Source organism: Bombina bombina, chromosome 5 (assembly GCF_027579735.1).
Source record: "Bombina bombina isolate aBomBom1 chromosome 5, aBomBom1.pri, whole genome shotgun sequence".
NCBI classification, from domain to species: domain Eukaryota; kingdom Metazoa; phylum Chordata; class Amphibia; order Anura; family Bombinatoridae; genus Bombina; species Bombina bombina.
In genome coordinates this window covers 968511942-968539310 of record NC_069503.1, presented here as the reverse complement: position 1 = coordinate 968539310, position 27369 = coordinate 968511942, and the positions used below count along the sequence as shown (strand labels likewise).

The window sequence follows — 27369 nt, the reverse complement described above, 5'->3', positions numbered from 1 at the left end:
TCCCCCCTCTCATTACTAATAATACATTTATTAACCCCTAGACCGACAACCCCCCACAACGCAATAAGCCTAAGTAAACTATTAACCCCTATATCCGCCATCAAACCCACACCGCAAGTAATAACTAAATTATTAACCCCTAAATCCTCCAACCCCAACATCGCAAACTAGCTATTAAAACTATTAACCCTTAATCCGCCATTAACCCACAACGCAATAAACCCATTAAAACTATTAACCCACAACGCAATAAACCTATTAAAACTATTAACCCCTAAACAGCCAAAGCCCACAACACAATAAACCTAACCCCCCTAACCTAACACCCCCTAAATGAACCCAAATTACCCAATTTACAAAATACTTAAGTTACTATTAAATTTAAAAAAAACACTACTTTAAAAATACAAATAAACTAAGTATAAATTAAAGGGACAGTCAAATCAAAATTCTGGAGTAGACTGTCCCTTTAAGATACAATTACAGAAAATAAAAAAATCTTAGATTACAGAAAATAATAAAGAAAATTACCAAATTTTACAAAAAAAAATTATACCTAATCCCTATGAAAATAAAAAAGCCATCCAAAATAAAAACACTCCCTAATCTAATAAACTACTAGTAGCCCTTAAAAGGGCTTTTTGCAGGGCATTGCCCCAAGATAATCAGCTCTTTTGGCGGTGAAATGGTGGCATAAAATATAACAAAATGAGCCTAGATCAATACTTTGTGTTGTCTACTACACTACACTAAAGCTAAAATTAACCCTACAAGCTCCCAAATTAACCCCTTCACTGCTGGGCATAATACAAATGTGGTGCGCAGCAGCATTTAGCGGCCTTCTAATTACCAAAAAGCCACGCCAAAGCCATATAAGTCTGCTATTTCTAAACAAAGGGGATCCCAGAGAAGCATTTACAACCATTTGTGCCATAATTGCACAAGTTAATAAATAATTTCAGTGAGAAATCTAAAGTTTGTGAAAAAATTTGTGAAAAAGTGAACAATTTTTTTTATTTGATCGCATTTGGTGGTGAAATGGTGGCATGAATATATACCAAAATGGGCCTAGATCAATACTTTGGGATGTCTTCTAAAAAAAATATATACATGTCAAGGGATATTCAGGGATTCCTGAAAGATATCAGTGTTCCATATTTTGGGGGTCAAAGTTAGAAAGTGTGTGTTTTTTTCCATTTTTTCCTCATATTTAAAAAAAGAATTTATAGTAAATTATAAGATATGATGAAAATAATGGTATCTTTAGAAAGTCCATTTAATGGCGAGAAAAAACGTATATAATATGTGTGGTACAGTAAATGAGTAAGAGGAAAATTACAGCTAAACACAAACAGTCAGAAAATGGAAAAGTGCTGTGGTCCTTAAAAGATAGAAAATCCCTTTATTACTCATTCCCCAGTTTAGCATAACCAACACTGTTATATTAAATGGACAGTAAAGTCAAAATTAAACGTTAATGGTCTAGATGGAGCATGCAATTTTAAACAACTTTCCAATTTACTTCTGTAATCAAATTTGCTTTGTTCTCTTGGTATTATTTGTTGAAGAGTAAACCTAGGTGAGGTAGTAGGACTCCAAGAGAGAGCATGTGTGTTTAGCAGTCTATGGAAGTAGTGTTTGTAACAATACTTTTAAAAATGTTACAAATATTGCTGCCATAGACTGCTAAAGACACGTGCTCTCTTCTGAAGTTCTATGGGCGCACCTCTGTTTACTGTTCAACAAAGTATACCAAGAGAACAAAACTAATTTGATAATAGAAGTTGGAAAGTTGTTTAAAATGACATGCTGTATCATAATCATGAAAGGGTAATTTTGACTTTACTTTAATAAACCTATTAAAAACAAGGGCACGGGGCGGAGCCTGAGGGAGAACAATGTAAGACGTGCAGGCTAACAGCTCCGTGCACATAGTGTGTCCAAATGACTTAAAAGGGACAATACTGCCCTACAGAGCGGTGGATTAGAGAGGGGATTGAGTACTGTGTTCCCCACACTGGATCCCGCTGCTTAGAACACTCTTAGGCGGCAGCTGTAAGTGATATGCGCTCCCGGTGCAGGGCCGGGCAGGAAAATCAGCCGCCATCCTTAGCAGCCACGAGGAGGACCGGACTATCAGATCTGAGCACCGGACCTTACAATCAGCCCCCTGTGACAGCGTACACGCTGTGAAACATATTCCGGACCGGGTGAGTCCATATTGAAGGGCAGGGTGCAGGAGAAGGGACAGCGGGCAGCCTAAAACTTGAGAGGTCAAACAGCTGAGGCGGCCCTGAGCTCCCGGTTACCGCAAGTAGCCCTATGCAGAGGTGAGAAGGGATGCAGGACCCGGCCAATCATTCTAGGACTGTACTGATGAGGGAGGTCAAAGTGAAGGTCCAAGGGGACATGTAGCAGCCATATACTGTTTAAGACCCAGAGCAGGGGTTCAGGAAACAAACAGGGCCTGATCATCAGACAGCAAACACCCGGCCTAGGCAAGCCTATTTTCACTATTGAGAGTGAATGCAGTAAACCTAAATACAAGAGCTACAGGCCTAGCAAGGCTATAATTATATGAGGCTATTGGCCATTCTGAAATAAGAGGTTGATAGCCACAATTTAGATGGGTATAGGACATCTGAAGAAATTATTACCCCTCTGAATATATTATCAACGACCCCCTAGCTAACATTAAAAGTCACAGAGCTGGAAGAAAGAAAGCAGACTGGGGACTTAACCCAGACTAAAAGAGGGATAGGCTGTCTCTTAGTTCGCTTCAGAATAACACTAATATTGGTAGAGGACATCTCTTACTAATATCTGAGGGATAGCCTCACCCTTGCCAAAACAATATCTCTATAAACCTCTAAAATGTCTCAAAGAAAACCACCTAAGTCCGCCACAGGAGGTAAAATAGCCACTGCAAATCTTTTTTTTTTACACCAGCTAAAGGAGATAAGCAAACAGAAACTCAAATCAGAGACCCGGAGGAAGAGGCAGATTCAGATACTAACAGCACCTCCAATATGGAAGATTTGACACCTGTTACCAAAGCAGATATTAAACATCTGGTATCCAAGCAAGACATATCTACTAATTTTGAAAAGCTCTTGGAAAAAAAGGACACTGTGCAACAGTCACCAGCAGTCTAGCTGATATCAAACAGGAGGTTCAGGACCTGGGCAACCGGGTAGCGACATTAGAAGACAATGAAAACTCTACACTTGAAGAGGTCTCTACGCTATCTCAACAGGTAGCCTCACAACAATTAGAGTTAGAGTCAATCCAAGAGAGGATTTTTGAATTTACTTACGTAGGCCAAAAAAATCGATTACTTACCTGGGCATCAAAATTTCAGATTCTTATCATACCTTACATGACTTAAATTATGCTCCACTATACAAGACCATAGACAGAGATCTTAAGAAATGGAGAGCTTACAACTTCTCCTGGTATGGGAGACTCTCAGCCATTAAAATGAACATCCTTCCCAGGATTCTGCATCTCTTTAGAGCCCTCCCCATAATGGTACCTAAGTCAGATTTGCTCAAATTACAATCGTCCCTTAACGGCTTCCTAAGAAATTATAGAAAAGCAAGAATTGCCTCCCATACTTTATCTAGACATAGACAACTGGGGGGGTGGGCATACCGAACCTACTAGATTATTTCCATGCAGCCAGACTTGCCCAAACTTCTTTACTGAGCCAAAACAATCACAAGATCCTTTGGACAAAGTTGGAGGCAGATCTTGGGGGATATGAATGCCCCGCTGATGCTTTATGGGAAATCAGGCACTCATTAGATAACCGAAGCTTTAGACCACTGGCCATGACTGACACCATCAAGATTTGGAGATCCCTCACAGGCACTCTGAAACTACTATCTGCAAATTCCAGAATTAAACCGGTGTTAACTCTGCTCTCACCCGATGTTCGTACACGGGTGGGGAAGTGGTTCAATAAAGGTCTCTACAGGGTAGCAGACTTTCTAGAGGGCAGTCATATACAGACGTATTCTCAACTACAGGACAAAATCCAACCACTGAAATTACATTGGTTTCTATACCTTCAGCTCTCCTCCGCTATACACGGATATTGCTATCCCTGGACGGCTCAGACAATGACCCCCCTGGAGCGGATTTGTACCACTTCGGACAGACAGAAACAGTTGATATCAAAACTATACATGGCCCTGCAGGAAGCTGCGGAGCCGAGTAGTTCGGCATTGTTGGCAAAATGGGGGCTTGACACTGGACTGAATCTGTCAAGGGAACACTGGGATCAGGTGATGTTTGAAACTAGTAGGGGACTGATTAATGCCGACCTAAGAGAAAATTGTATAAAGACGGCTTTTAGATGGTATCTCACACCAGAGAAAACATGCCACTTCTCACAGAACGGTTCAAACCAATGTTATAGAGGATGTAGGGAAAGGGGTACGTACCTCCACATGTGGTGGACATGCCCTCAAATTAGAACAATCTGGGAAAAACTCCAGAAACTTATAGATAGGTTACTGCAGGAACATATCATCCTGACTCCTGCACATGCACTCCTGAATTATAAATGTACACAATATAACAAGGCCATAAATACATTTATTAAGATTCTATGTACGGCGACCAGAGGCTGTATAGCCAGACACTGGAAAGTAGGGGCCCCTGATTGGCAAGATATATTGGGTAAGATATATATATATATATACACTATGTCAGAAATCTCGGCCTCAATACAAGATGCCAGGGAGCAGTTCACTAAAATATGGTTTTACTGGATTATGAATGAGAAGGAGTAGGACTATACATACGGCTGACACGGGAAACCTCAAGTAAGAATCAGGAGGGAGCTGGGGACCACACCTTCTCGGGTAGACTAGACCCAACTGTTAGATTTTACTCCTGTACAGGACCTATCAGAGTCTAGACAAAAATTGATCAGAGCAAAAGATGCTCATTACTAGTACCACAGTTATGATTTTTGTTCTTTTTCTTTGTTTATGTTATGGTGAATTCACTATTATGGTTTTATGAGTATGTATAAAAAGGGCAAAGTATATATACAGTGATATACTATGTATGGTCAGTCACAAGGACTATCTCACTTTTACCTGGCTGTCTCAGGGCGGTGGGCACCTAAAGGAATGTAAGCTTCTAAAAATTGTACTTTTGTGCCTTATGGATGTCAAATTTGGTTAATACCTTGATGTACTGTCTTTAGATGATTGTTGCCTTTAATAAAGATTTATTTCAACTAAAAACAAGGGCACTTTAATTAATCAAAATTGACATTTCACTGTTTTCTTCAAAAACTTACCTTTTAATCCTGGCAGCCGCTCCTGCCATTCCCCCGGCCGTCGGAAGCCTCTGCAGACGTCAGAAATTACGAATCAGGCTTCCTCCAATCACAGCTTCCCCCCCCCCCCGGGGAATCTTGGCCTGATGCAACACTGTGATTGGAGGAAGCCGGATTCATCATTTTGGACTTGCGACAGGCGGAGGAAGTGCTGAAGCGGCTGCCAGGATTAAAAGGTACGTTTTTGAAGAAAACAGTGAAATGTCAATTTTGATAAATTAAAGTGCCCTTGTTTTTAATAGGTTTATTAAAAAGCGGCACTAATTCATCAACATGGACCTTCACTTTAAAGGGATACTGAATCCAAATTTTTTTCTTTCAAGATTCAGATAGAGCATGCAATTTTAAGCAACTTTATAATTTACTTCTATTATAATTTTTTCTTCGTTCTCTTGATATCTTTATTTGAAAAAGAAGGCATCTAAGCTAAGGAGCCATCAAATTTGTGGTTCAGAACCATGGACAGCATTTGTTTATTGGTGCTGTAAAATCAGCAAGGACAACCCAGGTTGTTCACCAAAAATGGGCCGGCATCTAAACTTAAATTCTTGCTTTTCAAATAAACATACCAAGAGAATGAAGAAAATTTGATAAAAGGAGTAAAATTAGAAAGTTGCTTAAAATTGCATGCTCTATCTGAATCACGAAAGAAAAAAATTGGGTTCGGTGTCCCTTTAAGCAACTTTCTCTTTACTCCTATTATGAATTTTTCTTCATTCTCTTGCTATCTTTATTTAAAAAGCAGGAATTTAAAGCTTAGGAGCCAGCCCATTTTAGGTTCAGCACCCTGGATAGCGCTTGCTTATTGGTGGCTGACATTTAGCCACCAATAAGCAAGCATAACCCAGGTCTGAACCAAAAATGGGCCGGCTTTTAAGCTTTACATTCCTGCTTTTTAAATAACGATAGCAAGAGAATGAAGAGAAATTCATCATAGGAGTAAATTAGAAAGTCACTTAAAATTGCCTGCTCTATCTGAATCATTAAATAAAAAAACAGAATTTATGTTTACCTGATAAATTTCTTTCTCCTACGGTGTATCCGGTTCCTTGCTTCATCCTTACTTGTGGGATATTCTCAATCCCTACAGGAAGTGGCAAAGAGAGCACACAGCAGAGCTGTCCATATAGCTCCCCTCAGGCTCCGCCCCCCAGTCATTCGACCGACGGTTAGGAGAAAAAGGAGAACCATAGGGTGCAGTGGTGACTGTAGTTTACAAAAATAAATTTAAACCTGACCAAAATGCCAGGGTGGGCCGTGGACGGCATACACCGTAGGAGAAAGAAATTTATCAGGTAAACATAAATTCTGTTTTCTCCTACATTGGTGTATCCGGTCCACGGCTTCATCCTTACTTGTGGGAACCAATACCAAAGCTTTAGGACACGAATGAAGGGAGGGAACAAGTCAGGTAACCTAAACGGAAGGCACCACTGCTTGCAAAACCTTTCTCCCAAAAATAGCCTCCGAAGAAGCAAAAGTATCGAATTTGTAAAATTTGGTAAATGTATGCAGTGAAGACCAAGTCACTGCCTTACAGATATGTTCAACAGAAGCCTAATTCTTGAAAGCCCATGTGGAAGCCACAGCTCTAGTAGAGTGAGCTGTAATTCGTTCAGGAGGCTGTCTTCCAGCAGTCTCATAAGTCAATCGGATGATGCTTTTCAGCCAGAAAGACAGAGAGGTCGCAGTCGCTTTTTGACCTCTCCTCTTGCCAGAATAGACGACAAACAAGGACGATGTTTGTCTGAAGTCTTTAGTTGCTTTTAGATAAAACTTCAAAGCACGAACCACATCAAGGTTGTGTAACAGACGTTCCTTGTTAGAAACTGGATTAGGACACAGAGAAGGAACAACTATTTCCTGGTTAATATTCTTATTGGAAACCACTTTTGGAAGAAAACCAGGTTTGGTACGTAAAACGACCTTATCTGTATGGAACACCAGATAGGGTGAATTACGCTGCAAAGCAGACAATTCAGAAACTCTTCTAGCAGAAGAAATAGCTACCAAAAACAAAACTTTCCAAGATAGTAACTTGATATCTATGGAATGTAGAGGTTCAAACGGAACCCCTTGAAGAACTGAAAGAACTAAATTTAGACTACATGGAGGAGCCACAGGTCTGTAGACAGGCTTGATTCTGACTAAAGCCTGTACAAACGCCTGAACATCTGGCAGACGCTTGTGTAACAAAATAGACAGAGCAGATATCTGTCCTTTTAAGGAACTAGCTGACAAACCTTTCTCCAATCCTTCTTGGAGAAAAGATAGCAACCTTGGAATCCTAATCTTACTCCATGAGTAACCCTTGGATTCGCACCAGCAAAGATATTTCCGCCATATCTTATGGTAAATTTTCCTGGTGACAGGCTTTCTAGCCTGGATCAGAGTATCTATAACTGATTCCGAAAACCCACGCTTAGCTAGAATCAAGCATTCAATCTCCAAGCAGTCAGTTGCAGAGAAACTAGGTTTGGATGTTTGAATGGACCTTGGATTAGAAGGTCCTGCCTCAAAGGTAGCTTCCATGGTGGAACCGATGACATATTCACCAGGTCTGCATACCAAGTCCTGCGTGGCCACGCAGGAGCTATCAGAATTACTGAAGCCTTCTCCTGCTTGATCCTGGCTACTAGCCGGGGGAGAAGAGGAAACGGTGGAAAGACATAAGCTAGATTGAACGACCAAGGCACCACTAAGGCATCTACCAATGTCGCCTTGGGATCCCTGGACCTGGACCCGTAACGTGGAACTTTTGAGTTCTGACGTGACGCCATCAGATCCAGATCTGGAAGACCCCATAGTTGAGTTAACTGGGCAAAAACCTCCGGGTGAAGTTCCCACTCCCCCGGATGGAAAGGCTGACGACTCAGATAATCCGTTTCCCAGTTGTCCACTCCTGGGATGTGAATTGCTGATAGATGGCAGGAGTGATCCTCTGCCCATTTGATTATCTTGGATACCTCCCTCATCGCCAGGGAACTCTTTGTTCCTCCCTGATGATTGATGTACGCTACAGTCGTCATGTTGTCCGACTGAAATCTGATGAATTTGGCCTCCGCTAGTTGAGGCCAGGCCTGGAGCGCATTGAATATCACTCTCAATTCCAAAATGTTTATCGGGAGAAGAGATTCTTCCCGAGACCATAGACCCTGAGCTTTCAGGGACTCCCAGACCGCACCCAGCCTAAGAGGCTGGCGTCGGTCGTGACAATGATCCACTCCGGTCTTCGGAAACTCATTCCCTGAGACAACCACCAGAGGAGTGAGTCTCTGGTTTTCTGGTCCATTTGTATCTGGGGAGACAAATCTGCATAATCCCCATTCCACTGTTTGAGCATGCACAATTGCAGTGGTCTTAAATGAATTTGAGCAAAAGGAACCACGTCCATTGCCGCAACAATTAGTCCTATTACCTCCATGCACTGAGCTACGGAGGGTTGAGGAATGGCATGAAGAACTTGACAAGTGTTCAAAAGTTTTAACTTCCTGACCTCCGTCAGAAAGCTCTTCATTTCTACCGAGTCTATTACTGTTCCCAGGAAGGGAACCCTTGTGAACGGGGACAGAGAACTCTTTTCTATGTTCACCTTCCACCTGTGAGACCTTAGAAAGGCTAGAACCATGTCCGTATGAGCCTTTGCTTTGTGAAAGGACGACGCTTGTATTAAGATGTCGTCTAGGTAAGGTGCTACTGCAATGCCCCTTGGTCTTAGCACCGCTAGAAGGGACCCTAGCACCTTTGTGAAAATTCTGGGAGCAGTGGCCAATCCCAAAGGAAGGGCTACGAATTGGTAATGCTTGTCCAGAAAGGCGAACCTCAGGAACTGATGGTGATCTTTGTGGATAGGAATATGCAGGTACGCATCCTTTAAGTCCACGGTAGTCATATATTGACCCTCCTGAATCATTGGTAAAATTGTCCAAATGGTTTCCATTTTGAATGATGGAACTCTGAGGAATTTGTTCAGGATTTTTAAATCCAGGATTGGCCTGAAAGTTCCTTCCTTTTTGGGAACTACAAACAGGTTTGAGTAAAAACCCAGTCCTTGTTCTGCTGTTGGAACTGGGTGTATCACTCCCATTTTTAGAAGGTCTTCTACGCAACATAAGAATGCCTGTCTCTTTATCTGGTCTAAAGATAAGCGAGACATGTGGAACCTTCCCCTTGGAGGAAGGTCCTTGAATTCCAGAAGATACCCCTGAGAGACAATCTCTAACGCCCAGGGGTCCGGAACATCTCTTGCCCAAGCCTGAGCAAAGAGAGAAAGTCAGCCCCCTACTAGATCCGGTCCCGGATCAGGTGCTATCCTTTCATGCTGTCTTGGTAGCAGCAGCAGGCTTCTTGGCCTGTTTACCCTGGTTCCAGCCTTGCAATGGTTTCCATGCTGGTTTGGGCTGGGATGCGTTACCCTCTTGCCTAGTGGCTGTAGAGGTAGAAGCAGGTCCGTTCCTGAAATTGCGAAAGGAACGAAAATTAGACTTATTTTTAGCTTTGAAAGGTCTATCTTGTGGAAGGGCATGGCCCTTTCCCCCAGTGATATCTGAAATAATTTCTTTCAACTCTGGCCCGAATAGGGTCTTACCCTTGAAAAGAATATTAAGCAATTTTGTTTTGGACGACACATCCGCCGACCAAGATTTTAGCCAAAGCGCTCTGCGCGCCACGATTGCAAAACCAGAATTTTTCGCCGCTAATTTAGCTACCTGAAAAGCGGCATCTGTAATGAAAGAATTAGCCAACTTCAGGGCGTGAATTCTGTCCATGACTTCATCATAAGAAGTCTCCTTCTGGAGCGAGTTTTCTAGTTCCTCAAACCAAAAAGCCGCTGCAGTGGTTACAGGAATAATGCAAGAAATTGGTTGAAGAAGAAAACCTTGTTGAACAAACATTTTCTTAAGTAAACATTCTAATTTTTTATCCATAGGATCTTTGAAAGCGCAACTGTCTTCTATTGGTATAGTCATGCGCTTAGCTAGTGTTGAAACTGCCCCCTCTACCTTAGGGACCGTCTGCCACGCGTCCCTCCTTGGGTCAACAATGGGGAACATTTTCTTAAATATAGGGGGGGGGGAACAAAAAGTACACCTGGTCTCTCCCACTCCCTAGTCACGATATCCGCCACCCTCTTAGGTATCGGAAACGCATCAGTGTGTACTGGGACCTCTAAGAATTTGTCCATTTTACACAATTTTTCTGGGACCACCAAAGGGTCACAATCATCAAGTGTAGCTAAGACCTCCTTAAGCAGGGCGCGAAGGTGTTCTAACTTAAATTTAAATGCTATGGTATCTGGCTCTGCCTGCTGAGAAACCTTTCCTGTATCAGAAATTTCTCCCTCAGACAGGCCCTCCCTCACCGCCAAGTCAGATTGATGTGAGGGTACTACAGATAAATTATCCGCTGCATCCGTTTGCTCATTTTCTGTATTTAAAACTGAGCTATCACGCTTTCTTGGAAAGGCTGGCAGTTTGGATAAAAATGCTGCGAGAGAATTATCCATTACTGCTGCTAATTGTTGCAAAGTAATAGGAATTGGTGCGCTAGATGTACTGGGCATCGCTTGCGCGGGCATAGCTGGTGTTGACACAGAAGGAAAGGATAGCGGACTATCCTCACTACCTTCAGCTAAAGAATCATCTTGGGCTACATCTCTAAGAGTGACTGTACGGTCCTTAAGCTGTTTGGACGCTATAGCACACTTCACATATAAATTTAATGGGGGCACTGCCTTGGCCTTTAAAAATACAGAACAAAGGCTATCTGAAGGGTCAGACATGTTTGACAGACTTAGACAGCACTACAATGCATAAAAAATAATTTTTGAAAAAAAACGTTACTGTGTCTTTAAATAATAAAAGTGCACACTTTATTACTAAAACATCAAATAAACATCCGATTTTAATGAAATTTTCACCACATTGTCTTAATGCTTTGAAAAGACCAATTAACCCCTTAATGCCCAAACCAGAGCTAAGAACTGAAGTTAACCGGTTAAAAACACTACAGCACAATGCCACAGCCTCTACTGTGGCTTTTACCTCCTTAGGGATTATTTGAGTAAGAAATAAGCCTCTTTGAAGTCCTTTCTGAAGTCTCTGGACTCCCCACGTGAAGCTGCATGAACTGTCTAGCAAAAACAACTGCGCAACTGAGGCGCGAAAAGGAGGCCCCCTCCCTCTTGATTCCAGAGTGGTGGGGCCTTTTTGACAAGGTTAGGTGTCTAAATAAGTGCCAGGCGCCAAAATAAACCCCACAAGTGTTTTAAAAGTCTCAAAAACACCCTATTCATACTGAATCATGCTAATAAAGCAATCGATTAAGCCCACAATAGTGTCAACCAGCTTTGAGCCCTTAATTTAAGCCATCATTTTATACAGAGTCTGAGAAAAATGGCTTACCTATCCCTGAGGGGATTTCTGACAGTCTTCTAGCATTACTGGGTCTTGTTAGAAAAATGACTGATCATACCTGAAGCAGTAAAGCCTGCAAACTGTTCCCCCCAACTGAAGTTCCCTGGTATTCAACAGTCCTGCGTGGGAACAGCAATGGATTTTAGTAACTGGTGCTAAAATCATATTCATCTCAGCAGAAATCTTCATCACTTTCTGCTTCAGAGTAAATAGTACAAGCCGGCACTATTTTAAAATAACAAACTTTTGATAGAAGAAATAAAAACTACAAATCTAACTCCACAAACTCTTTACCCTCCCGTGGAGATGCTACTTGTTTAGAGCGGCAAAGAGAATGACTGGGGGGGCGGAGCCTGAGGGGAGCTATATGGACAGCTCTGCTGTGTGCTCTCTTTGCTACTTCCTGTAGGGATTGAGAATATCCCACAAGTAAGGATGAAGCCGTGGACCGGATACACCAATGTAGGAGAAATTGGGTTTAGTTTGCCTTTAAAACTGTTACATTTTTAATGCACAAATTATCATTAAATACAATTATGTTAAATTATGCATTTAATTTGTGATTTGAACAGCAGAAAATGAAAGAATATAAAATAGTACACTCCACACCAAGTATATTGTGAATATGTTACACTGTCCCTGTGGCAACTTTTACATTGGGAAAACCCAAGATGATCTAAGAACCAGGATGGCTAACCACCGGTCTGCTATCCGAGCTGCTATTAATTCTGTCAGTTCGGAGCAACCGCTGGATAGACATTTTGTACAGCATAAAAACAATATTGCAGACCTACGCTACATTATTATAGACCATATACCACCCTTAAAGAGTGGAGGTGACAGGGGTAAATTATTCCTTCAAAGAGAAAGTGGATATATATCCTAGAAACCTTAGTACCAAAAGGTCTTAACACTAATCTAGATCTCCAATGCTATCTATAAAGGTGTCATTTCTTATATATAGATCAAGTCTATAAAGGTGTCATTTCTAATGTATTGCCCAGGTCTCTATGTGTTAATATGGCCACCCTTAGTCTAGCGGATGTAGACAACATTATGATTTTAGCTCTATGTCATGTCTTATATTTTGATTGAATGATACTATTTAAAGTAGAGAAGGGTTAAAGGCTAATCATTTTACATGACTCTGGTATCCGTGTTAATACATGTAAATATGAGAAACTGATTGCATGCTGCTGTACCTTTAGCTCAGTACTCTTTGCCGTGTATGCTCTATTGTAATTATTTTGCTTTTTATCTTCAGTTGGCCCTCATGGATTGCCATAGCGCCCTTCGCGCATGCGCAGTTGCGTAAGATGGATGCCCCAGTTTCCAATCTATGTCGGCAGAGCTGGCAGTCACTTGGGGATGTTATGAATATAAGAGGGTAAGTTTTAGCCATTTGTGTAAAGGACTGATGACGGGGTAACACCCGAAAACGTTCACTTGTACCACATTAAAGGTATGTTGTATTTACAAGACCGGAGAGTGTGCATTCAGCTGTGCAGACTTGAATATGTTTTGATGTGCACCCCGGCAGCCGAATTTGGATGCAAGTGTGTGCTGGCCTCTGCTTGGAATTTATATATATATATGGGTTCTGCATCATCTCTGTAAGATGCACTGATACCTAATTCTCAAGAGGATAGGTGAGAAGGATATAGAGGCCCCTCCTCTTCCTTAGCATATTTACAGAAGTTTGAACTTTACAATATAATCACATGTTGTATGATCCCCTCATATACAATGTATAATCGTCTCTTCCTCTTACTTGTAACAGAAACCTTTTTTGCAAAATTACTCCTAATGAAGTGTTATTATACAAGGGCATGCTTGCCTATGTCTAACAATACAGCTGATGGAGATGGGTTGTCCCTATGCATCTGAACACAATGTATACTACAGCTTAAACGTCTTTTCTGAAACTTTTTAGTTAAAAAAAAAATGAGCATACTTGTTTGCTTGTCTTTCATATGCTACATACAAATATACATACACACTACTCCTGGGCAGTAATCCTTCTGCATCACATATTGACTGAATTGGATTATACTGTGCACACATCCTGCTGCTGCAGAACTGCCATCACATGCCCTTTGGTAGGAAGAGTTAATTCAAAATTACTGCCAAAGAACCCTGCACCTGATCCGTATTACAGGAATTTTAAGGATTGAATTTTTGCAGTGGTTATGTGAGGTTACAAAATTCTCGTCTATGTTGGCAGCTCTTCTAAAATGCAAGGGGCTCTCAAAACAGCAAACAATGCAAAACAGAAATATCACACCCTTGCTAGCTCTGCCAAAACATCACAGCATCTGCAACCAATACCTATTATCAGGAGCAGTTTCATAATAAAAGCCTTAAAGGGACACTAAACCCAATTTTTTTCTTTCATGATTCAGATAAAGCATGCAATTTAAAGCAACTTTCTAATTTACTCCTATTATCAATTTCTCTTCGTTCTCTTGCTATCTTTATTTAAAAAGCAGGAATGTGATGCATAGGAGCTGTCTCATTTTTTATTTCATGCTCTATCTGAATCATGAAAGAAAAAATGTGGGTTCAGTGTCCCTTTAAAGGGACTGTAAACACCTTGTTATTGCAAGACATTTCTGTTATGCTATTCTACAGCAGCACATCAGCCAAGTCAAAACGTTTTAGAAACAAATGAAAGGGATATTAAAAACTAAATACATTTCATGCACTTCCATCTAATCACAAGTGCCGCCATTTTTTAACCTAGGTTATACTGCAGGTATCTGAAGGAGAGTTGCTGCACATGCGCAAACAGGTTAGCACTGGAATGAAGTGAAAGTCCGATTTCAACATGGCGGCACACATGACTAGAGGGAGGCAGGTTGCCAACATCAAAACTATGCTTATAAAGATATTTTTGTTTAAAGGGACACTGAACCCAAATGTTTTCTTTTGTGATTCAGATAGAGCATGCGATTTTAAGCAACTTTCTAATTTACTCCTATTATCAAATGTTCTTCATTCTCTTGGTATCTTTATTTTAAAATCAAGAATGTAAGTTTAGATGCCGGCCCATTTTGGTCAACAACCTGGGTTGTTCTTGCCGATTGGTGGATAAATTCATCCACCAATAAACAAGTGCTGTCAAAGGTCTGGACTTTCTATTTCAAATAAAGATATCAAGAGAACGAAGAAAAATTGATAATACGAGTAAATTAGAAAGTTGCTTAAAAAGTTAAAATTGCATGATCTATCTGAATCACTAAAGAAAAAATTTGGGTTCAGTGTCTCTTTATCGTCCTTTAACAGCAATTCTTTTCCAACAGTCCAACTCCACCCATCATTTGCCTTATTGGGAGAAGCCATTCTGGGCTTTAGTGTGCAGGCGAGGCCATAACGTTAGAAAAAGTACATTGTTTTGCAGTTGTTAGCGGAGAAAGCCAATTAGGAAAAGATAAGTAGCAGGGTTAGCCTGGAGAGGTCAGCAGGGTGTATTTTAAGTTTCACTTTCTGCTATTTTTTATTTTATTTTTATTTTTTTTAAGAACATTTTTCTGGAGGTCATTTTGAAATGAAATTTGATTTTAAATGAGGCATTTACACTAAAGCACCAACTAAATTGCAATGTGTTGATTAACTGGAGAGTAAAGCCATTTTTTTAAGTTTTATAATAAACTACACTGCAAATTATCTTCAAAGAAAACTAAAATAATAAAATTATGTTATGTTTTTAAAAGTCTCAAATACATTGTTTTTCTTTGCTTTTGGTCATGTTAAACATTTGTAGCCTTAAATCAGACTAATATAGCAGCATACAAAAAACCTCTACATATGGTAAAATCTCAACATAATCCTATGAGGCCCATTTATCAAAGGTCTTGCGGACCTGATCCGACAGTGCGGATCAGGTCCGCAAGACCTCGCTGAATGCGGAGAGCTGCTGGTGCAACGCCGCCCCCTGCAAACTCGTGGCCAGTCGGCCGCCAGCAAGGGGGTGTCAATCAACCCGATCATACTCGATCGGGTTGAATTGTGGCGATTCCTGTCCGCCTCATCAGAGCAGGCGGATAGGGTTATTGAGCAGCGGTCTTTAGACCACTGCTTTATAACTGCTGTTTCTGGCGAGTCTGAAGACTCGCCAGAAACACGGGCCCACAAGCTCCATAACGGAGCTTGATAAATGGGCCTCGATTTGTTAAGAGCCTTACCGTTCCACCGACACTGTTTATTTGAAGTGAGGGCTGTTGTATTAAACTGCTATAAATGGAGTCTCCGGCAGGCTTGCAGGAAGTAGCCACTCGCTCTGATATCCACACTGGAAAGGCTCAGCAGTACCACGTGAGCAGCGGCCCTTCTAAATAGCTACTTAATAAAATCAGATGATGTTAACCCCATGGCTTCCAAAAATAGCTGCGGTGTATTGCGCAGAAATACATTGCAGCAATCTTTGTTAGCCATAGGATGGAGGAGAGTCCACAGTTGCATTCATTACTTTTGGGAAATAATACCCAAGCTACAGAGGACACTGAATGCTAACGGAAGGGAACAAATAAGAGGAGGCCCAACCTGAGAGCACCACAGCCTGCAAGAAAACCAACTCCCGAAGGCTTCCTGGAGAGAAGCAAAAATAAAAGGAACAAGAATGTTAGCAGAACCAAGCAACCGCCCAACAATCAGAACCATAGGATCCTATGTCAGAGACCCAAAAGAAGTCACTGCATTCAAACTGAGCCATAAACCTCAGAGGAAGCTTGTGTCCCGCAGACTCCTAGAACCAGCGTAAACACTCCTCCACCTACCAGGAACAAAACTGTCTATTCTGATGAGAATTGAAAGAAACCTCAGGGTAAGATGTTAAAAGGCAAGCAGTGCAGCCACTGTGATCAGGGGTGAGGAGGAACTGACTTGTAGTTGTAAAGGAATTGGATAGCGCAAAGAAGAACGTTTCAGCTCTATGCTCTGCCTCTGTAATGTCAGGGCGCGATCTTTCTGCAGACATGCTGCATTTTCTGTGATGACATGTTCTGCCTTGGGGATTTAGATTAAAAGTTGGCAAAATAAATAATGAAAGTATATTGAAAAGATTTTCCATTAAAGGGACAGTTTACTCTTAATTTTAGCTGAAATAGCTGATTTTGCCTGTGGTATCCCTTACCTCTACTGAAAGTTTCTATATTCAAGTAATGGCTATAGGAAAAAAAGCTGTGTATATATATAACCAACTGAAGCAATTACACTTCCAGTGGGAAGGAGGAGAGATAAATAAAAACACAGGCATACGAAAATATAGGCGATTGTAAGATGCTATACACAGAAAGCCGCATAATGGGTGTAATGTGATATATATTGGCTGCACCTAGGGTTGCCACTTCGGCCATGTTTTCCTGGACACTTATGAGTTACAGATGCTGCAGGGAGGAACATGCATTGTGCACATAAACAGCACACAAATAGTGGCCCTGGACAGCACTATTCATGTTCCTGCTTGCATACCCTGCAGTATGTGTAACTCATAAGTGTCCAGGAAAACATGGCCGAGGTGGCAACCCTAGCTGCGCCCCCTGCTTATTGCGAACTTCACTCTACGGAGCGAAGTGCTCCTTTTCAGCAAGCTCCATTACTTTCAATAGGCGACATCTCGCCACTCACAGGGACTGCCCCATTTTTACAATAATTCCACAGGGCATGCCCTGCGAGGATCGGCGAGAAAAACCACGCCTGAACTTGCAAGGAGATCATTGGGCCATAAGTATTGGGATTTGTGCAACACATTAAAAGAAAAAAAAAAAAAATACTGTATACTGTCCGTAAGTCCAGAGACAAAACTTATTTTCACTTTCTACAATAACTTTTTTTTTTTTTTTGGGGGGGGGGGGGGGAATGTTGCTGCAGATAATTTTGAAATGAACTTCAGTTTTAAATTAGGCAGCTACACTAAATCATTGTTCTTCAAACCACGAGACAGGACCCATTACTGGGGCGCAACACCATGTTTACTGGGTCGCGACTTGTGTGCGTGTTGTATGAGTGTGTGTATGTGTTGTATGAGAGTGTGTGTGGTGTGCGTGTTGTATGAGAGTGTGTTGGTATGTGTGTATGTGTGTTGTATGAGAGTGTGTGTATGTGTGTTGTATGAGAGTGTGTTTATGTGTGTTGTATGAGAGTGTGTTTATGTGTGTTGTATGAGAGTGTGTGTGTATGTATGTGTGTTGTGTGGTGTGTTGTATGAGAGTGTGTGTATGTGTGTTGTATGAGAGTGTGTGTGTGTATGTGTGTTGTATGAGAGTGTGTGTATGTGTATGTGTGTTGTATGAGAGTGTGTGTATGTGTGTTGTATGAGAGTGTGTGTGTATGTATGTGTGTTGTGTGGTGTGTTGTATGAGAGTGTGTGTGTGTGTGTGTGTGTGTGTTGTATGAGAGTGTGTGTGTGTGTGTTGTATGAGAGTGTGTGTATGTGTGTTGTATGAGAGTGTGTGTATGTGTGTTGTATGAGAGTGTGTGTATGTATGCGTGTTGTATGAGAGTGTGTGTGGTGTGTTGTACGAGAGTGTGTGTATGTGTGTTGTATGAGAGTGTGTGTATGTGTGTTGTATGAGAGTGTGTGTATGTGTGTTGTATAAGAGGGTGTCTATGTGTGTTGTATGAGAGGGTGTCTATGTGTGTTGTATGAGAGGGTGTCTATGTGTGTTGTATGAGAGGGTGTCTATGTGTGTTGTATGAGAGGGTGTCTATGTGTGTTGTATGAGAGGGTGTCTATGTGTGTTGTATGAGAGGGTGTCTATGTGTGTTGTATGAGAGGGTGTCTATGTGTGTTGTATGAGAGGGTGTCTATGTGTGTTGTATGAGAGGGTGTCTATGTGTGTTGTATGAGAGGGTGTCTATGTGTGTTGTATGAGAGGGTGTCTATGTGTGTTGTATGAGAGTGTGTCTATGTGTGTTGTATGAGAGTGTGTCTATGTGTGTTGTATGAGAGTGTGTGTATATGTGTGCAAAGTCACTTTGCCAACAATTGCAGCTATCCTATTGTATAATTTTCAGACCAAGCATAAAAAATAGGTTGCAAAGGTATGTGGTAACATGGCACTGGGTCTTGGGGGGAAAAAAAGTTTGCATAGCCCCGCACTAAAGCATTAAATTCAGAGGTTGACAAATCTGTTTAAAATTTAGGAGCCAGTGAGAATATTTAGTAGCCAGACATACTTTTAGGAGCCCAAGAGTGGTATCTGTATATACATCTATGGTGAATAACCTAAAAAGTTAGGAGCCAGGAGTAAAATTCTAGAAGCCAGTGGCTACCAGGCTCCTGGGTTTGTCGAGCCCAATTAAATCAATTGCAACGTGTTGATTAACTGGAGAATAAAGCAATTTTAACCGTTTTATAATATATTACAGCAGGTGAAAATTGCATTGCAATTTAGCTGCAGATAATAAAAAATATATATTTTAAGTTTTTAAAAATGTCTTTTGAATTTTTTGTTTTTCACCTAACTTTTATTGAGGTTTAACCAAGTCATAAACAATATGTTGTAACATTTCCAAAGATACATATGACGTAACAATACTTCAACTTTGAGAGAACATGAGACAGTTATGTATGTCTATTGGGAATTGACAGCAGGACATTGAATTTCCACAAATAAATACCTCTATATAACAATACATTATATCTCAGTATATAATTTTGTAACAGGTGTTCTAAGACCTGCTATAAGACATTAGAGAAAGAAACCTAATATTTTGCATTTAAATAGCAGTTATAAGACACTAAAAAAACTCACTTAACCATTAAAGGGACATTCAACACTGCCCACAACAATAATCTATGTTTCTAAACTAAGTATAAAGAGCAAGCTTCAATGTTCCCCCTTTCTCTTACTTACTGCCTTCACTGTTCAATCCTCATCGATAACTTCAAAATTTGTCTCCTAATATGGCTGCTTAACTCCCCCCACTGTGACGTATAGCTTGTCTTCTTCAAACTAGCCGGCAGTTATATCTCATTTCTCCTACTTCAATCCCAGCGCGTTCACGGGCGTTAGCGCATGTGCGATACAATAGGAACATTAAAAGCGGAACCATAATAACCCAAGTTGTTTCCGTTCCGATTATCTTACTTATAGTACTCCATTACGTAATATAAGCGGAACGGAAACAACTTGGATTATTTTGGTTCCGCTTTTAGTGTTCCTAGTATATTGCGCATGCGCTAACGGCCGTGAACGCGCTTGGATTTCAGTCCGGGGAATGGGCTCTCATTGGCTGCTAGTTTGAGAAAGAAGGCGAAGACGTCACGGTGGGGGGAGTTAGGAAGACATGTTAGGACACCAATTTGGAAGATAACAATGACGATTCAACAGTGAAGGCGGTAGGTAAGAGAAAGGGGGCACCTTGGAGCTTGATCTTTTTATTTAGTTTGAAACATAGATTAATGTTGTGGGCAGTGTTGAATGTCCCTTTAAAGATTCTAACAGGACTTTCTGTTCCTCATAGGAGGCCACTCATGGACTTCCTAATCAATATTTGATATACAAACCACCAGTAGGTGTAGCAAAGAAGATCAAATGGCCCACTTTTGGGTCTGATAAATTATAAACTTTAAAGACTTATAAAACTTTTTGGATCTATATAAATTAACATTATCAGACAGCACATTAAACTAATTTATTATCAAATTTACTTGGTTCCCTTGGTATCCTTTGTTGAAACATAAACCTAAGTACGCTAATATGAGTTTAGGAGCATTAACATGTCTTTAGCAGTCTATGGCAGCAGTATTTGTAACATTGTAGAACACTGCAATAAACAATGTTGCAAACACTGCTGTCATGTCAGATGGTTATGGAAATGTGCACGCTCCTGAGCTCACCTAGGATTACTCTTTAAAGTGATAGTGGATCCTAGCGTTTGTGAAACACTAGGATTTACCAGTGCAATAAATAAAGGGGACTTTTAGTCATGAAGTATAAAACTTACCTTCTTGCTTTTCAACAATAGATAACAAGAAAATGAATAAAATTAGATGATAGAAGTAATTTGAAAAGCTGCTTAAAACTATATGTTCTATCTGAATCATGAAAAAAAAATTGGTCTCTTTAAAAAGGATGTCAAAGTCAAAATTAAAGTTTTACAATTCAGAAAAAATATGCAGTAAAATATGACTTTCCATTTTAGTTCTATCATCAAATTCACTTGTTTATCTTAGTATCCTTGTAGAAACAGCTCTTTTCTATGAGAACAAACCTAGGTAGGCTCAAGAGCATGCCCATGACTTGAGCACTAAATGACAGCAGTTTTTGAAGCAATGTTTGTAACAATATATATTGTTAAGCCCTGTATAGAAGCGGTGCTTTCAAGCCACGTGCACACTCCTCAGTTACCTAGGTATTCTCTTATGTAACGTTTTCAACAAAGAGAACCAAGAGAGAGAAAAAAATAATCATTTGAAAATGTAACGAAATAGGAAACTTTTCTAAAGCTGGAGGTCTCATCTCTGAATCATTAAACTTTAATTCTGATGTCTATGTCCCTTTTAATTTATACTAGTAGCATCAAGCCCAGCTATTTAGAAGCCAACAAACTTATGTGTATGAACTAGGTAACTTATACACAGCTACAATTGTAGACTCACCAGTTAGGAACCAAAGAGAATAAACCAAAGAGAATAAAATAGTACTCAAGGGACAGTCAAGTCCAAAAAAACTTTCATGATTTAAATAGGGCATGCAATTTTATACAATTTACTTTTATCACCAATTTTGCTTTGTTCTCTTGGTATTCTTAGTTGAAAGCTAAACCTAGGTAGGCTCATATGCTAATTTCTTAGACCCTGAAGGCCACCTCTTATGTGAATGCATTTTGACAGCTTTTCACCACTAGAGGCCGTTAGTTCATGTGTGTCATATAGATAACATTGAGCTCATGCACGTGACATTACCTAGGAGTAAGCACTGATTGGCTAAAATGCAAGTCTATCAAAAGAACTAAAATAAGGGGGCAGTTTGCAGAGGCATAGATACAAGATAACAACAGAGGTAAAAAGTGTATTATTATAATTGTGTTGGTTATGCAAAACTGGGGAATGAGTAATTAAGGGATTATCTATCTTTTTAAACAACAAAAATTCTGGTGTTGACTGTCCCTTTAACTGTTAATTAATGTACAGCAAGACAGGACAACTAGGGTGTGATGGTGCATGATTAAAAATAGATGGGACTGGCTATATCCCCCACACCTTTCCTCAGTCACCATGCCAGGGTATAAGGGCGTTTACAGTGTACCAAAGCTTATGTTTTGGCCCCATAGCATACTGGTGACCTGTATTTGGCAAGTCCTGGTTTTCAAGTTTGCTAAGCATTTTGTCAAAACAGAAGAGGTTTAGATGCAATGTTGAGACTTATTATGTTTTTATATGTTTAGCTCAGTGCCAATGCACTTAATTCTAACTGTATGAAAATGCACTCAGAAGAGTTTGTTGCATTAAAATTTCCTGGAGAAACAAATGTTTAAATGGGCTGGGATCACTCTCCTATTCCCTTTGGTGGTTGATTTCTGCTGCTGCCTCGTCTACATTTACCTGTATCATGAACGTTTATTTTTTTACTTTTGTTTCCCTTTAATAAATATTTTCAGAATACTAAATAACTCAGAAACTGGTAATATTATATCAATGTTAAAAGCCAGAGTAGGGTCATGTAAATCAGGGATTCACACATTTATTCCTCACTTGGGAACCCTATACACTGTTTTGGAGCAAGACAAAGGTAAATGTGTAAATGCTAAATAATCAAAATTAGGAAACAGAAGTACAATTCTAGTCACTCTGGGAAGTTTAGATATAGAAAAATTACATTTTTTTTTAAATCAAGATCTCCATGAATTGCTGAACACACTAATATTTACCAATTTTAATACCAGAAAATATAGTTCATTTAAAAATTGTGCATGGGGCATTTACTAGAAACCGGATCTATATACCAACAAAAACAAATAAATAAAAAGAATGCAGGAAAAAAATTACTTTTGGGGAGATAAACTTAATGATACATAATAGTACATTTTCACTGCCCACCCAAGAGAGGCTGAAGTGCCCCTTGCAGGCTATGATTGTGCAACAAGCAACACAGCAGGTGCTTAGATTATTAGTATCTGTATTTGCAATGTGGCACATTTGGTAGAGCTTACATGGGGGGCGGGGGTTAAATAAATAGACTAGACAGGCAATGCATACTGAGACAGAAGGATTACAAGGTCCTGCCCCTAAACATTTTATATAAAACCCCAAGCTAATGTATATCTGGCCCTGATTGGCCACAGCTGATAATGGGATAGCCAGCTTTGCAGGATTTTAATTATTTACAATACACTGCTTAAGTACGGATACATACACTGAATATATACAAATTTACATTAGTGTTCCATTAGCAACATTACCTAAATGGTGTTTCTGATTACTGTCTGCATTACTTGTTACTAAGCTTGTTTGTTTGCTTTCAGACATTTGGTTTAGAAAAACCTGTTGTTTTTACTTTCTCCCACACAGCGTAATTAAAGTGATGTTGTTTTTGAATTACAATGAAACAGAAACAGCTTCACCTGTTCAAACTACAAGTAAAGTTTGTAGAAGATGGATGTTTTACGCTACTGAGTCGAATCATAATATGGATTTAACAAAGGGAAATTATACCTTTAAGACTATTGCAAAAATCTATACAAAGTTAGTAGCAATGATATGTATTCACTTAAAGGGATACTAAATCCAAACATTTTCTTTAATGATTCAGATAGAGCATAAAATTTTAAGCAACTTTCTAATTTACTCCTATTATCAATTTTTTTCTTAATTCTCTTACTATCTTTATTTAAAAAGCAGGAATGCAAAGCTAAGGAACCGGCCCATTTTTGGTTCAGAACCTAGGTTACGCCTGCTTATTGGTTGGCTGAATGTAGTCACCAATAAGTGCTATCCAGGGTCCTGAACCTAAAATGGGCCAGCTCCTAAGCTTTATATCCCTGCTTTTTAAATAAAGATAGCACAAGAACAAAGAAAATTTAAAGATAGGAGTAAAATAGAAAGTTGGTTAAAATGGCATGATCTATCTGAATCATGAAAGAAAAAAATTGGGTTTAGTGTCCCTTTAAGAGATAGTAGTGTCACCAAGATGACCTGTATTTCATCACACTATGGTGTCACACACTTGTGTCAGTTGAGTCAGAACAGATGTAAGGTAATCCCCTCAAAGAACATTACACATTTTTTCCAACTACAATAAAATATTGGTAATATATTTATTTACAGTGAAAGTGCACACAGATAGCCAAAGTGAGTCACTGTGTCACTTCTCTTTCCATTTACATCAAGGTGATAACACCACACCACACTTGCTATAAAAAATTAACATAAGCACATGCCTTTCCATTTGAAATCCATCACCATCTTCTAGGCATATTTTGCAGAAAACTGAAGATTATAAGAATATCATTTTATTAGACTCACTAAAATAAATGATCTAAAAGCAACCTTATACAACAGCCTGTTAGTCTGTATGGTACAATGCCACACACTCTAAAGCATATATTTACAAACTTACTTATGAACTATGGAGATAGGTATAAACTATGTGGAAATAACTGATTTAGCCATCAGTAATTGGAAATGTTATAAAATAGAAAGCAAGAGTGAGACTTGGCTAATGAAAGGGAAAGCACGTTAGTTTTCCGTGGAAGCAAACAGTATAATTACATAAGGAAATGAGGCAAGTGATGGTGGGCTGAAATGACAGAAACATTCTGGTTGTCAACAGTAAACATAGAAAAATTGAAAGAGAGCAAATAAGGCTGCTGTGTGCTGGTAACGAATTCTGGATATTTGCAGGGAATCTGAAGAAGACACATGGCAAATAGATGTGGAGACAGCAAGATATAAGTGGGTAATAGCAAATACTGGAAAGTAGATAGTGTGTGTATATGGGCAGGGTAAAAATACAGTAAACTAGATAAGACAGTCTAATGTAAATAACAAGCACTAGTGTATGAGCCATGTGACTTGCAGCTCGCACACACTAAAGGTCTAATCATTTAACCATTTGACTATCAGCCTGCCGTAGGGTAGCAACACAGTACACAACAGCCCAAACTGGTTACTAAAGGGTTACAATCTGCCCACAATTCCAAGCTTCTGGGTGTTTTCCATGCTGCAAGGTATCAGCCTGGGCCCCTGACATGCACAGTGATTAGCTGTGATTACCTAGTATGCATTTTACAAGCATGGTTGTGCCACTCCAACCCACCACAGTTTCCCAAGAGCGCTCACCCACAACTTAAACAACCTACCTCTAGGGCACACGATGTGTAGAACTGACTGACTGGTCTCCTCCTGCCTGTTCGCGGAACTGTAACTGTGGCTCAGTGACTTGCCCAACCTTCTTTACAAACTGCCCCTCCCACATTCCTTTCATGACTTCCTAGTCCTTTTTACTGTAAAGATTGTAGAGGAATCTATTTCTGCTCAACTACAATTAGCAATATCCTGCGAAATGCACAATAATGAATCCACAATTTACAAAAACGACTGAAATTATCATCGGTTTCAAAATCATCTTTGACAGAAACTCTGCATACACACACTTGTCTCTCTGCCTGGTGTGACATTTGCACACACTCTCCCAAATGTGTCATCTTTATACACAGTCACACATGCACTCTCTAATGTGAGTATTTATACACACATGCACTCTCTAATGTGACATATTTATACACACATGCACTCTCTAATGTGACATATTTATACACACATGCACTCTCTAATGTGAGTATTTATACACACATGCACTCTCTAATGTGACATATTTATACACACATGCACTCTCTAATGTGACATATTTATACACACATGCACTCTCTAATGTGACATCTTTACACACACATGCACTCTCTAATGTGACATATTTATACACACATGCACTCTCTAATGTGAGTATTTATACACACATGCACTCTCTAATGTGACATATTTATACACACATGCACTCTCTAATGTGACATATTTATACACACATGCACTCTCTAATGTGAGTATTTATACACACATGCACTCTCTAATGTGACATATTTATACACACATGCACTCTCTAATGTGACATATTTATACACACATGCACTCTCTAATGTGACATCTTTACACACACATGCACTCTCTAATGTGACATATTTATACACACATGCACTCTCTAATGTGACATATTTATACACACATGCACTCTCTAATGTGACATCTTTACACACACATGCACTCTCTAATGTGACATATTTATACACACATGCACTCTCTAATGTGACATCTTTACACACACATGCACTCTCTAATGTGACATATTTATACACACATGCACTCTCTAATGTGAGTATTTATACACACATGCACTCTCTAATGTGACATATTTATACACACATGCACTCTCTAATGTGAGTATTTATACACACATGCACTCTCTAATGTGACATATTTATACACACATGCACTCTCTAATGTGACATATTTATACACACATGCACTCTCTAATGTGACATCTTTACACACACATGCACTCTCTAATGTGACATATTTATACACACATGCACTCTCTAATGTGACATATTTATACACACATGCACTCTAATGTGACATATTTATACACACATGCACTCCTAATGTGACATATTTACACACACATGCACTCTCTAATGTGACATATTTACACACATGCACTCTCTAATGTGACATATTTATACACACATGCACTCTCTAATGTGACATATTTATACACACATGCACTCTCTAATGTGACAAATTTATACACACATGCACTCTCTAATGTGATATATTTATACACACATGCACTCTCTAATGTGACATCTTTATACAACACACTGCACTCTCTAATGTGACATCTGTACACACACATGCACTCTCTAATGGTGACATCTTTACACACACATGCACTCTCTAATGTGACATCTTGTACACACACATGCACTCTCTAATGTGAAATCTTTTACACACACTTGCACTCTCTATATGTGACATCTTTATACACACATGCACTCTCTAATGTGACATATTTATACACACATGCACTCTCTAATGTGACATCTTTATACACACATGCACTCTCTAATGTGACATATTTATACACACATGCACTCTCTAATGTGACATCTTTATACACACATGCACTCTCTAATGTGAGTATTTATACACACATGCACTCTCTAATGTGACATATTTATACACACATGCACTCTCTAATGTGACATATTTATACACACATGCACTCTCTAATGTGACATATTTATACACACATGCACTCTCTAATGTGACATCTTTATACACACATGCACTCTCTAATGTGACATCTTTATACACACATGCACTCTCTAATGTGACATCTTTATACACACATGCACTCTCTAATGTGACATATTTATACACACATGCACTCTCTAATGTGACATATTTATACACACATGCACTCTCTAATGTGACATCTTTACACACACATGCACTCTCTAATGTGACATATTTATACACACATGCACTCTCTAATGTGACATCTTTACACACACATGCACTCTCTAATGTGACAT

At 39.6% G+C, this 27369-nt stretch overlaps 1 protein-coding gene across 1 annotated transcript in view; it reads right to left on the bottom strand.

The window, feature by feature from the left end:
* Nucleotides 1–25161, bottom strand: part of CPNE3 (copine 3) — a 258436-nt gene extending 233275 nt beyond the window's left edge. Inside the window, exon 1 of the mRNA XM_053715177.1 lies at nt 25078–25161. The gene's annotated coding sequence lies outside the window, so the exon portion shown is untranslated. The remainder of the gene's footprint in view (nt 1–25077) is intronic.
* Nucleotides 25162–27369: the final 2208 nt, after the last annotated feature.